This window comes from Apium graveolens, chromosome 5 (assembly GCF_009905375.1).
Source record: "Apium graveolens cultivar Ventura chromosome 5, ASM990537v1, whole genome shotgun sequence".
NCBI classification, from domain to species: Eukaryota; Viridiplantae; Streptophyta; class Magnoliopsida; order Apiales; family Apiaceae; genus Apium; species Apium graveolens.
The window spans coordinates 77,453,153-77,464,070 of NC_133651.1; the positions used below are offsets into that span (position 1 = coordinate 77,453,153).

General features: G+C 39.1%; 1 non-coding gene across 1 annotated transcript; it reads right to left on the reverse strand.

Annotated features, from left to right (window-relative positions):
- Positions 1 to 447: 447 nt before the first annotated feature.
- LOC141662408 (small nucleolar RNA R71) lies at positions 448 to 554 on the reverse strand. Its single transcript, XR_012550526.1, has one exon. It is a non-coding gene; the product is annotated as a small nucleolar RNA R71 (small nucleolar RNA).
- Between the last annotated feature and the right edge of the window lie 10,364 nt (positions 555 to 10,918).

Consider the following 10,918-nt stretch of genomic DNA (forward strand, 5'->3'; position numbering starts at 1 on the left):
GAGGATGAATAGAAAGTAGAAGAAGAAGAGAAAGTAGAGGAATCAGCTTTTGTAGTGATGGGAGATCAAGCAGAAAATCCTAAGGCTCTGATGGACTAATCTCAGCCTAAGATCAATGATATTCAGTCAAGCATCATCAGATTAGCCATCTCGGGTAATACTTTTGAGATCAAGTCGAGCACGATTCAGATGATACATAACTCAGTTCAGTTTGGGGGTTCTTCTACAGAAGACCCCAACATGCATATCAGGGATTTCATCGAGATCTACGACACGTTCAAGATCAATGGGGTGACTGAAGATGCTATCAAGTTACGACTCTTCCCATTCTCTCTGAGGGATAAAGCAAAGTGATGGTTACATTCTCTACCACCATGGTCTATCACCAAATGGGAGGATCTTGCTCAAAAGTTTCTCACTAAATTCTTTCTTATGGAGAAGACTGCTACAATCAGGAATGCTCTTACTCAGTTTGCTCAGCAAATTAGAGAATCTCTGTGTGAGGCATGGGATCGATATAAGGAGATGCTAAGGAAGTGCCCACACCATGGCATGCCCGATTGGATGATTATAGACTGTTTCTACAATGGTTTGGGCGCTCAGTCTAGACCTATGCTTGATGCAGCGTCTAGTGGAGCCTTATGGGCCAAAAGGTATAACGAAGCTTATGAGTTGATTGAGCTCAAGGTAGCTAATGAATACCAGAATCCTACGCAAAGAATATTGCAAGGCAAGGTCGTGAGAATTCTGGAAGTTGCTACAGCTACTGCTATAGCTGCTCAACTTCAAGCTCTGACGATGAAAGTGGACTCTTTGGCGAATTATAGATTTAATCAAATCACTAATGTTTGTGAGCTTTGTACAGGAGCACTTGAAACTGATCAGTGCGCTATTTCTAGAGAATCAGCTCAATTTATGAGCAACTTTCAGAGATTACAGCAACAAGCTTCAGCCACTTATCATCCAAATAACCGCAATCATCCTAACTTCATCTAGAGTAACAATCAGAATATGGTGCAATAATCTTATCAGCCATACACAGCAAAGCAGTATAACCCTCCTGGTTTTCAATAACCGCAATATGCCCCAAGGCAACAACTTCAACTTCAGCAGTTACCGCAAGCTAATGAAAAATATGAATTGGAGGAGTTGAGGCTCATGTACAAGAGCCAAGTTGTGTCTATCAAGACCTTGGAGAATCAGATTGGGCAAATTGCTAATGCATTACTGAATCGTCAACCTGACACACTTCCAAGCGATACTAAAGTGCCAGGAAAGAAGGAAGCTAAGGAGCATGTTAAGGCAATTACATTGAGATCTGGTAAGGTTACAAATCCCAAAAAAGCTAGGACTCCAGAAGCTGAAGTTGAGGCTGAAGAAGAAGAAGTGCAGAAGGAAGCAGAAGTGGAACCAAGGAAGACTACTGTTGAGCACACTCTTCCTGAGAGTAATATAGGGGAGAAACAGATCTATCATCCACCTTCTTTTCCTCAAAGGCTGCTGAAGAAAAGGCTGGATAAGCAGTTTGAGAAGTTCCTGGAGGTGTTCAAGAAACTTCACATCAACATACCTTTCGCTGAACCTCTTGAACAAATGCCTAGTTACGCGAAGTTCATGAAAGGTATTCTCTCTAGGAAGGTGAAGCTTGATGACTAGAGATTGTTGCTCTCATGGAGGAATGTAGTGCTGAGCTGCAACAGATGTTGCCTCCGAAGCTCAAAGATCCTGGAAGCTTCACTATCCCTTGTACAATTGGAATGGTGTCATTTGACTAGTGTTTATGTGACTTGGGAGCTAGCATCAATTTCATGCCCTTGTCAATCTTCAAGAAGTTGAACTTGCCAGATCCAAAGCCTACTTATATGACTTTGCAGTTGGCCGACCGTTCTATTACATATCCGCGTGGTATTGTGGAGGACGTCTTGTTCACGGTGGATAAACTCATCTTCCCTGCTGATTTTGTAATTCTTGATTACGAGGAGGATAAGAAAATTCCCATAATCTTGGGAAGACCTTTCTTGGCCACTGGCCGAACCTTGATAGATGTGCAGAAATGTGAGCTCACCATGCGAGTGATGGATTAGGATGTAACTTTTAATGTGTTCAATACCATGAAGTTCCATACGGAAAATGAGGAGTTCTTAAAAGTGGAGTTGGTATTCTGTGGTTACTTCAGAACTTGATCAATTGCTAAGGTCTGATGCCTTAGAGAAGGCCTTGTTTGGGAATTCTGATAGTGAAGATGATGAAGGGGATGAGCAGTTGCAATTTCTGAATGCTTCTCCCTGGAAGAGGAAGATTGATATGCCTTTTGAATATCAGGGAATGGAGGAGTTGAATAAAGCTCATAAGTGCCTCAATCCAATTATTGAGGAAGCTCCTACTCTTGAGCTTAAGCCTTCACCTGAACATTTGAGGTATGCGTTTTTAGGTGATGCATCTACTTTGCCTATTATTATTACATCTGACCTTTTAGGTAGCGACGAGGAGAAACTTTTGAGAATTATTAGAGAATTCAAATCGGCAATTGGTTGGACTATAGCAGATATCAAGGGAATCAACCCTTCGTATTGCATGCACAAAATTCTGCTAGAGGAAGGAAGCAAGCCTATTGTTGAGCAATAGAGAAGGCTAAATCCAATCATGAAAGAGGTTGTGAAGAAGAAAATCCTCAAGTGGCTGGATGCAGGGATCATCTATCCTATTTCTGACAGTTCATGGGTAAGCCCAGTGTAGTGTATGCCAAAGAAAGGAGGTATCGCTGTGGTCGTTAATGAGAAGAACGAGCTTATTCCTACACGAACAGTCACGGGGTGGAGAGTTTGCATGGATTACAGGAAGTTGAACAAGGCCACGAGAAAAGATCACTTCCCTCTGTCGTTCATTAATCAGATGCTTGACAGATTGGCAGGGCATGAGTACTACTGTCTTCTGGATGGTTATTCTGGTTATAATCAAATTTGCATTGCTCCAGAAGATTAGGAGAAGACTACTTTCACTTGTCTATTTGGTACTTTCGCCTTTCACAGAGTTTCTTTTGGGTTACGTGGAGCACCAGCCATATTTCAGAGATGCATGATGGCTATCTTCTCTGATATGATTGATCAGAATGTGGAGGTGTTAATGGATGATTTCTCTGTGTTTGGTGATTCATTTGATGAGTGCTTGCAGAATCTAGGCGACGTTCTCAAGAGGTGTGTTGAGACCAATTTGGTTTTCAATTGGGAGAAATGTCATTTTATGGTGCGACATGGCATTATTCTTGGGCACAAAGTCTCTAGAAAGGGTCTTGAGGTGGACAAAGCTAAAGTGGGGGTCATCAAAAATCTTCCCCCACCAATTTTTATTAAGGGAGTTCGCAGTTTTCTTGGCCATGCGGGCTTTTATTAAGGACTTGTCAAAAATTTCTAAACCTTTGTGCAATCTTCTGGAGAAAGATGTCCCATTTAAGTTTGATGACAAGTGTGTGGCTACTTTCGAGTTCTTAAAGAAGAGTTTAATAATGGGACCTGTCATAACTACGCCTGATTGGAGTGAACCTTTTGAGATGATGTGCGATGCAAGTGACTATGCAGTTGGAGCAGTTCTTGGGCAGAGAAATAACAACATATTTCATGTGGTCTACTATGCTAGTAAGACCCTAAATGGTGCTCAACTGAATTATACTACTACGGAGAAAGAACTTTTGGCTATCATCTATGGTTTTAAGAAATTTCGATCTTATCTGCTTGGGACAAAGGTGACAGTTTTCACTGATCACGCTGCAATTGGATATCTTGTCTCGAAGAAGGACTCGAATCCTAGATTGATCATATGGGTTCTTTTACTCCAGGAGTTTGAATTAGAGATCAAGGAAAGAAAAAGGACTGAAAATCAAGTCGATGATCATCTTTCGCGTTTAAAGGATCCAATTGCTACTTCACAAGATAAGACATTAATTAATGAGTTTTTTCCCGATGAGCAGCTGTTTGGAGTGCAAGAGGATGACCGTGGTATATAGATATTGTGAACTACCTTCTGAGTAATATCATGCCTCCCGACTTGACATACGCTCAAAGGAAAAAGTTTATGTATGAATTGAAGTGGTATATGTGGGATGAGCCATTTCTTTTTCAACAAGGAGCTGACCAAATCATCAGGAGATGTATTCCTTACAGCAAAACGGGTGGGGGGGATCTTGCGAGATTGCCACTCAACGGCTTATGGAGGACATTATAGTGGAGAAAAGATAGCAGCTCATATTCTTCAAACAGGTTTCTTTTGGCCGACCTTGTTTAAAGATGCTCATCAGTTCATTTTGAAATGTGATCGATGTCAAAGTGTGGGTAATATGTCCAAGAGGGATGAGATTCCTCTTAATGTGCTTCTCGAGGTTGAAGTCTTAGATGTTTGGGGAATTGACTTCATGGGGCCATTTGTCTTATCTTGTAACAATCAGTATATCTTGTTGGCATTTGATTATGTGTCGAAATGGGTTGAAGTTAAGGCATTGCCAATGAACGATGCGAGAGTAGTGCTTAATGTTCTTCACAAGAAGATATTCACAAGATTTGGAACTCCAAGAGTCATATATAGTGATGAGGGGTCGCATTTTTGCAATCTCAGGTTTACTGCTATGATGCAAAGATATAATGTGAAACATCACATTGCTACGGCTTATTATCCTCAGACGAATGGTCAAGCCGAGGTATCTAACAGAGAGATCAAGGACATTTTAGAGAAGGTAGTGTGTCCATCGAGAAAAGTTTGGTCTTTGAAGCTTGATGAAGCTGTTTGAGCGTATAGAACAACATACAAGACTCCATTTCGAATGTCGCCATTTCAGTTGGTTTATGGTAATGGGTGTCATTTGTCGGTGGAGCTAGAGCATAAAGTGTATTGGGCTTTAAAGAAGTTGAATCTTGATTTGGATGCATCTAGAAAGAAGAGGATGCTTCAATTAAATGAACTCAACGAGTTTCGACTTCAATCATATGAGAACAACAAAATGTATAAGGAAAAAGTCAAGAGGTGGCACGATAGGGGTCTAGTGCTCAAATCATTTCTGTCGGGGCAACAAGTTCTCTTGTTCAACTCTCGTCTCCTTTTTTTTCCTGAAAAGTTGAAGTCAAGGTGGTCAGGGTCGTTTGTTGTCAAAACTGTGTTTCCAGATGGAGCGGTGGAGATTATTGAGAATGATCCAGGCCAAGAATTCAAGGTAAATGGTCAGAGGTTGAAGCATTACTTTAGTGACATGGCAAACCGCGAGGTGGTTAGTGCCATTTTGTTGTCCGTTTGATCTCGCATTTCTACATCAAGCTAACAACATAAAGCAAGTGCTTCTTGGGAGACAACCCAAGCTTGTTGTACATTAGTAGGTAGAGGATGCAAGAAGAAAAGAGAAAAACATAAAAAAAATTTGAAAAACAAAAAATTTCAAGGCCAACTTCAAAAGCTGAGCCCGCCCGTACTGATCTGGCGCGCGGCCGCGCTGGAGTTCCAGTAGATGAGCGCGCCCACGCTATTCTAGCGCACGGCCGCGCTGGGGTCCCGATTCAAAAAAAATAAAAGGCAGTTGTGAAGAGAAAATTGGGGACTTCTTTTAAAAATCAAGTTCAACACGAATTTTACTCTTACACATCCCAAATTTCCCTCTCCAAATCAAACCCATTATTCCCACTATTCCCATAATCAATTTCGATATCTATTCCATATCTAATTTTCTTCTCACCTCCTATATATACATACATTTATACACAAACTTCTCCACCACTTCTCAAATTCTCAAACACAATTCTCTCTCAAACACTTATCTTTTATTCTCTCTTATTCAATCCCAATGGCACCCAAGAGACAAAGAACTCAAGTAAGCAGCAGCACCACTGATTCTTCGAGTGCAAGTTGTGTGAGGCTGAGGTTTTCAACTCCCGTTTCTAAAACAGAGTATACGAGGCTTCTCTCGAAGCCTAAAGCAAAGGAGCAAGGTTTTCTGCCACCGAGGAAGGATGCTAAGTTGTTGGAGATGATCTTGGAGATGGGCTGGGTTGCTTTTTGCGAGGCACCCGTTGCTGTACCCATGAGTGTTGTTCGTGAGTTCTATGCTAATACAAAGGCGGAGAAGAATGGTTTCATTGTGGTTAGGGGGATGACGGTGGAGTACAGTGCGGATGTGATAAGGAGGGTGATTGAGCACCCATGAGGAAGCCCGACCAGGACACCTGGAATGATAATACTCCGGAGGACATTGATCTGGATTTGATTGTTGCTACTCTGTATGTTCCTGAGACTCATTGGAAGTTCAAGAGGGGCACTACTGATTATGCCACATTCCCTGCTTCGTGTATGAACAGGTTTGCTCATGCATGAAATGCGTTTATTTGTGCTAATATCATTCCATCTTCTCATATGCATGAGGTTATTGTGGAGCGTGCGCATTTGTTGTGGGAAATTCTGCAGGGTGACTATATGGATCTTGGTATGCTGATTTACCAAGGTATTATAAGGTTTTTGCGAGGGAATACTACGGGTTCTATACCCTATGCATCCGTTGTGACGAAGCTGTGTGTGGAAGTTGGTGTTCATTAGCCAGCATACGAGCATCTCCAGATTTCGAGTGCTCCGATTGACAACACCACTTTGGCTATGATGCACAAGTGGGATGGAGGCAAGCCTGATTTAAAGGGGCTTGGTTATTCTGTTGACCATCTTCCTGGTGGGAGGCCAACTGATGGGGTAGCTCAGTCAACCAGGACGGCTTGGAGATCTCAGCTAGGTGAGGAGGCTGGTCCATCGCATCAGGATCAGGAGGAAGTAGGAGCAGATGTTGGAGTTGGTTTGAGCACGACGCAGTATGGGGGTCTAGCGAGGAGGATGGATGTAATGCATGACATCCATAGTCGGTTTGCACGTGATCTCATCCAGGCACCAGGGACTGCATTTAAAGCCACAGGTGTTAACATCCAGTGACCAGTATTTGGTGAGGACTCTGTGTATCCACTTCCAGACACACCTGACACTCCACCCGTTGGGGGTGAGGTATTACCTTCACTGAGGACAGTGAAAATTTTATGTTTGGGGGTAGTAGTTGAAGGTATATGTTTTGTGTGAGTCGCATATAATTTTCATATTCATGATAGTTTAGTGCATATAGTTGCATATTTTTCCATGTAGTTTTTTATTATTATTATTATTGTAGTTTTATGATAGTTTGTTCATATAGTTCATGTATTTTCATAATAACATGATCCCTTTGGTGATTTTTTCCGAATGACTTGTAATATTGATGCTAGTGTAGTGATGTCATATTTAGTGATGTTAAGTCTTGTCGCATTTATTTGCATGCTAGAGACAATTATATTTCACTAAGTCTTATAGGTTACTTGAGTGCTAGATCATGATCATGGTTTGTTTGTTTGTCGAGGTTTAATCGCTTGTTTATATTTAGAATTTAGGATATTCTCTTAATGATAAAATAACATGGATTTTTAAAAAAATTGGAGAAATTGGATTTCATTGCTAGTTGTTGTGGCTAGGTGTCAATTGGCTAGTAGTTGGCTCATATTTATATGAGTAGTCTAGGGTTGAACGAGATGGAGCAAAACGCACTCGTTCAGAAATTTGTGAAAAAGAAAAAAAAAGAAAAAGAGAAAAGAGAAAAAAAATAAGTGTTATGTATAATTGATCACGAGTGGGCTCTTTAGTACTCGAGTTATTAAGTTCTTAGGGGACTTTGTGCCTAGTGACCTAAGGCTTTTATAATCTGGGATCCGCTAACCTAACGCTCGCTACATGGGTACTATTGTATAAGTCTTTTGTGTACCTCACTCATTACACGGTCAAATAAGCATACTTGTGTTGTTTATGTGTTGTGAATAAAAGCGTGAATCCATGTAAAACTCCAAAATAAGAACTGAAGTTTTATAAGTTATTTGGAGTCTAGCTTTTATTTTATTTAAGCGATTGCTTCGATGAGTAGTGAGACATGATTATTGATCTAGTTGTGATAGTATATCTGTAAGCATTCTCACACACGCACGTCTCTGGTTTGTAGGTTGATTTGTAAGGTTTGATTGATCTTTATGCGAATAACTGTAGTTGTTGAGATGTTGCTTGTTGATTGGTTTAATTATTCTATTAGGGATCATTGCATTCATTTAGTTGCATTCATGCATTTTTATTTCTTGTTCTTTGAGTCTGTTTATGCTTGAGGACAAACATCGATTCAAGTTTGGGGGTAGGTTGAGTGGCATTTATGACACTTTATAACGCTCCATTAAGCTTTGAATTTATGTGTTTGTACTCAAGTTATTGGTATTTTAATGTGTTTTCTAGTGTTTTTGCATTTCAGGCATTAACCCGGAATTCAGGTGAATTAGCATTATTTTGTTGCTAATATGGTGTTAGAATGATGTCAAAGGAATAAAGCTCGGGAAGCCAACTCATTGCAGCAAGAAAAGAAAGAAAGCATAATTTTATCCAGGAGGCCAGTCGCGCCGGGTCAGGATGTTAAAATCCTGATTCTACTTGGTCTCTGATTGGAGGATTTCTACTTAGCATGGGTTGCTATATATACTTAAATAAGAGACGTTTATCCTAGAGAGACGTAACAGAGCTGAAGGAGAAGACGACAAGAAGACCTATAGAACAATTTAACGAAGGCGAAGAAGATCTAATTTATTCTTGTGAATCTTTGTTTTAAGTTGTAATCTTGGATGCTCGTTTCTTGTTTTGTTGAACCTAATACTCTGAACTACGTACTTTGTTTATTAGTTGTTTATAAAGACTATGTTTATTATACCATGCTTTCATCGAAACCCACGTTGATGATGAGTCCGATTATGGGCTAATCGTTATCATAGGGTTCTAGCGGATTTATTTATGGATATCTTTAGTTGATTTGTTTCGATGCCTTAGTGTGTGGTGATTGTATGATAACCTAGTATTGGTTGTGCTTATTCGTCTTATGAGCGTCGCGAACTTATAAGAAAGCGTGTTAATTTTTAATGAAGTGACAGTAAATTTAAGGGTTTAGAACTTGCCATGCTAGCATAGGTTCATGTGTATTGTTATGCATGATTCGTAGGTCATTTTAACCATCTTACTTGCCCTATGTAATCACGATAGATAACTTGTGCATTAAACCGTTGTGTTGTCAAATTCTATAGACATATAGGGTCTCAATATAATTGGTGTCTATTCATCTTCTATCTCTTTTGTGGATGTCTGGTAGTAAGGTATTCGTGCAATGAAAGTTGGCATTTATCAGTTTCATGTTATCTGATTAGTGTCATCACCATTACATGCTAAGGTTAAGAATGAAAAGACTATTGAATGAAGTACTTAATGAAGTTAGAATCCGATGTTTGTGTTATATATTATTCAACACTCTTTACTCTCTTTAGTTAATATTCTCTAGTATAATTCTCAATAGTAATCGTAGTATAATCAAAACCCAAATTTTTATTCATCTTAGCATTGAATAATAGCCATATAATTGTTGCATAAGTGCATAAATTACAAAGCTAACCTAAATCATTCTCTATGGGAATGAATCTGATTTGTATCTATTACAACTTGCGAACGCGTATACTTACATGAATTTTAGGGCGTCGTTAGAGACCAACATTTATTACAATTGATATAGCATGGTTCTCATGCACAATTGTCCTTGTTACTGCTGTGTTCCAAAAGTCCCCAAATACATCCGAGTAAAGCACAGGATTAGCAGTAAGAGCCCCTACAAAGTAAGTCTCAGACAAGAACTTGACAACACTTTTAAAAGTTTCATGTTCTTGGTTTGCATCTAAGAATGCAAGGAAGTTAGTCTCCTTTGGGATGAAGGGTACAATATTGTTTGTTGCCATTGTTATGAGTATGAAGTTTAATGGGTAAGAAAAATTAGTGAGAAAGGAGTTGAAACGAGAGAGAAATCGGTTTTGGATTGAAAAAGCTAGGTCATTTAGAGTTCTCGAAATTGTAAATATGTATATGTATCAAGATTTCTGGGTATTTATAGTAGAAGCAAATGACTTGTCGAGAAGTCAAAAATAGATGTTTGGAGTATACTTATCGAGAAATCATTTTGAGATGTGAAAAACGTATCGATAAGTTATTTTATTTATTCTTGTAGAGAACTAAAAATAAGCCTATCGAGATGTCAAATAAATACCCAGTTTGTCCACAATGGACTGCATTGTTTCCAATTTTTATTTAAATAAATCAAAATAAAATTAGAATAAACTTTCCAAAAGTATTTTAGCAAAATAATTTATTAAATTAAATTATTTCAGTTTTGAGTTATTTATAAGTCTGTTGTAAAAGACATGTTTGTACTTTAACAAGACTAAGACAACTTGTCAACCCTAAGTAAGTTGTATTGTTATCTAAATTTGTATTTTGTACTTGTAACACTTAAAGTCTGTAAAAATGTAAAAGAGCAAACTGGAGTCTTTTTCCTAAAACAGTATCAAACCTAAGGATTCTATCTGGAAGAAGATCAAGAAGATCATACCTCGGAAGAATTTTGAAGAAGCTTGAAGTTAAATAAATCTGTTTGGAGAAAAATGTTCTAAGTCAATATCTCTACAAGTCACAGATTTAATATTATAGAGAAGTCATTCGAGAACTCCAGAATGGCTTATCGAGAAGTCATTCAAACTCCAGAGAGTACTGACGGATGAACAATATCTACTCGATGGATTAGCAACTTCTACTCGATGGATGGGTAGTGTCTACTTGACTGATCAGCAACATCTACTCGACGGATGAGTAATGTCTACTTGACGGATGAGCAACTTCTACTCGATGGATAAGCAATGTCTACTCGATGGATAAGCATTATCCACCGGGAGTAAAGAAGTCAAGAAAGCTACTCGAGAACTCAAAAAGATATCGACATGTCATTCCTTCACTAGAGAACTCAGAGTTATCGACAAGTCTA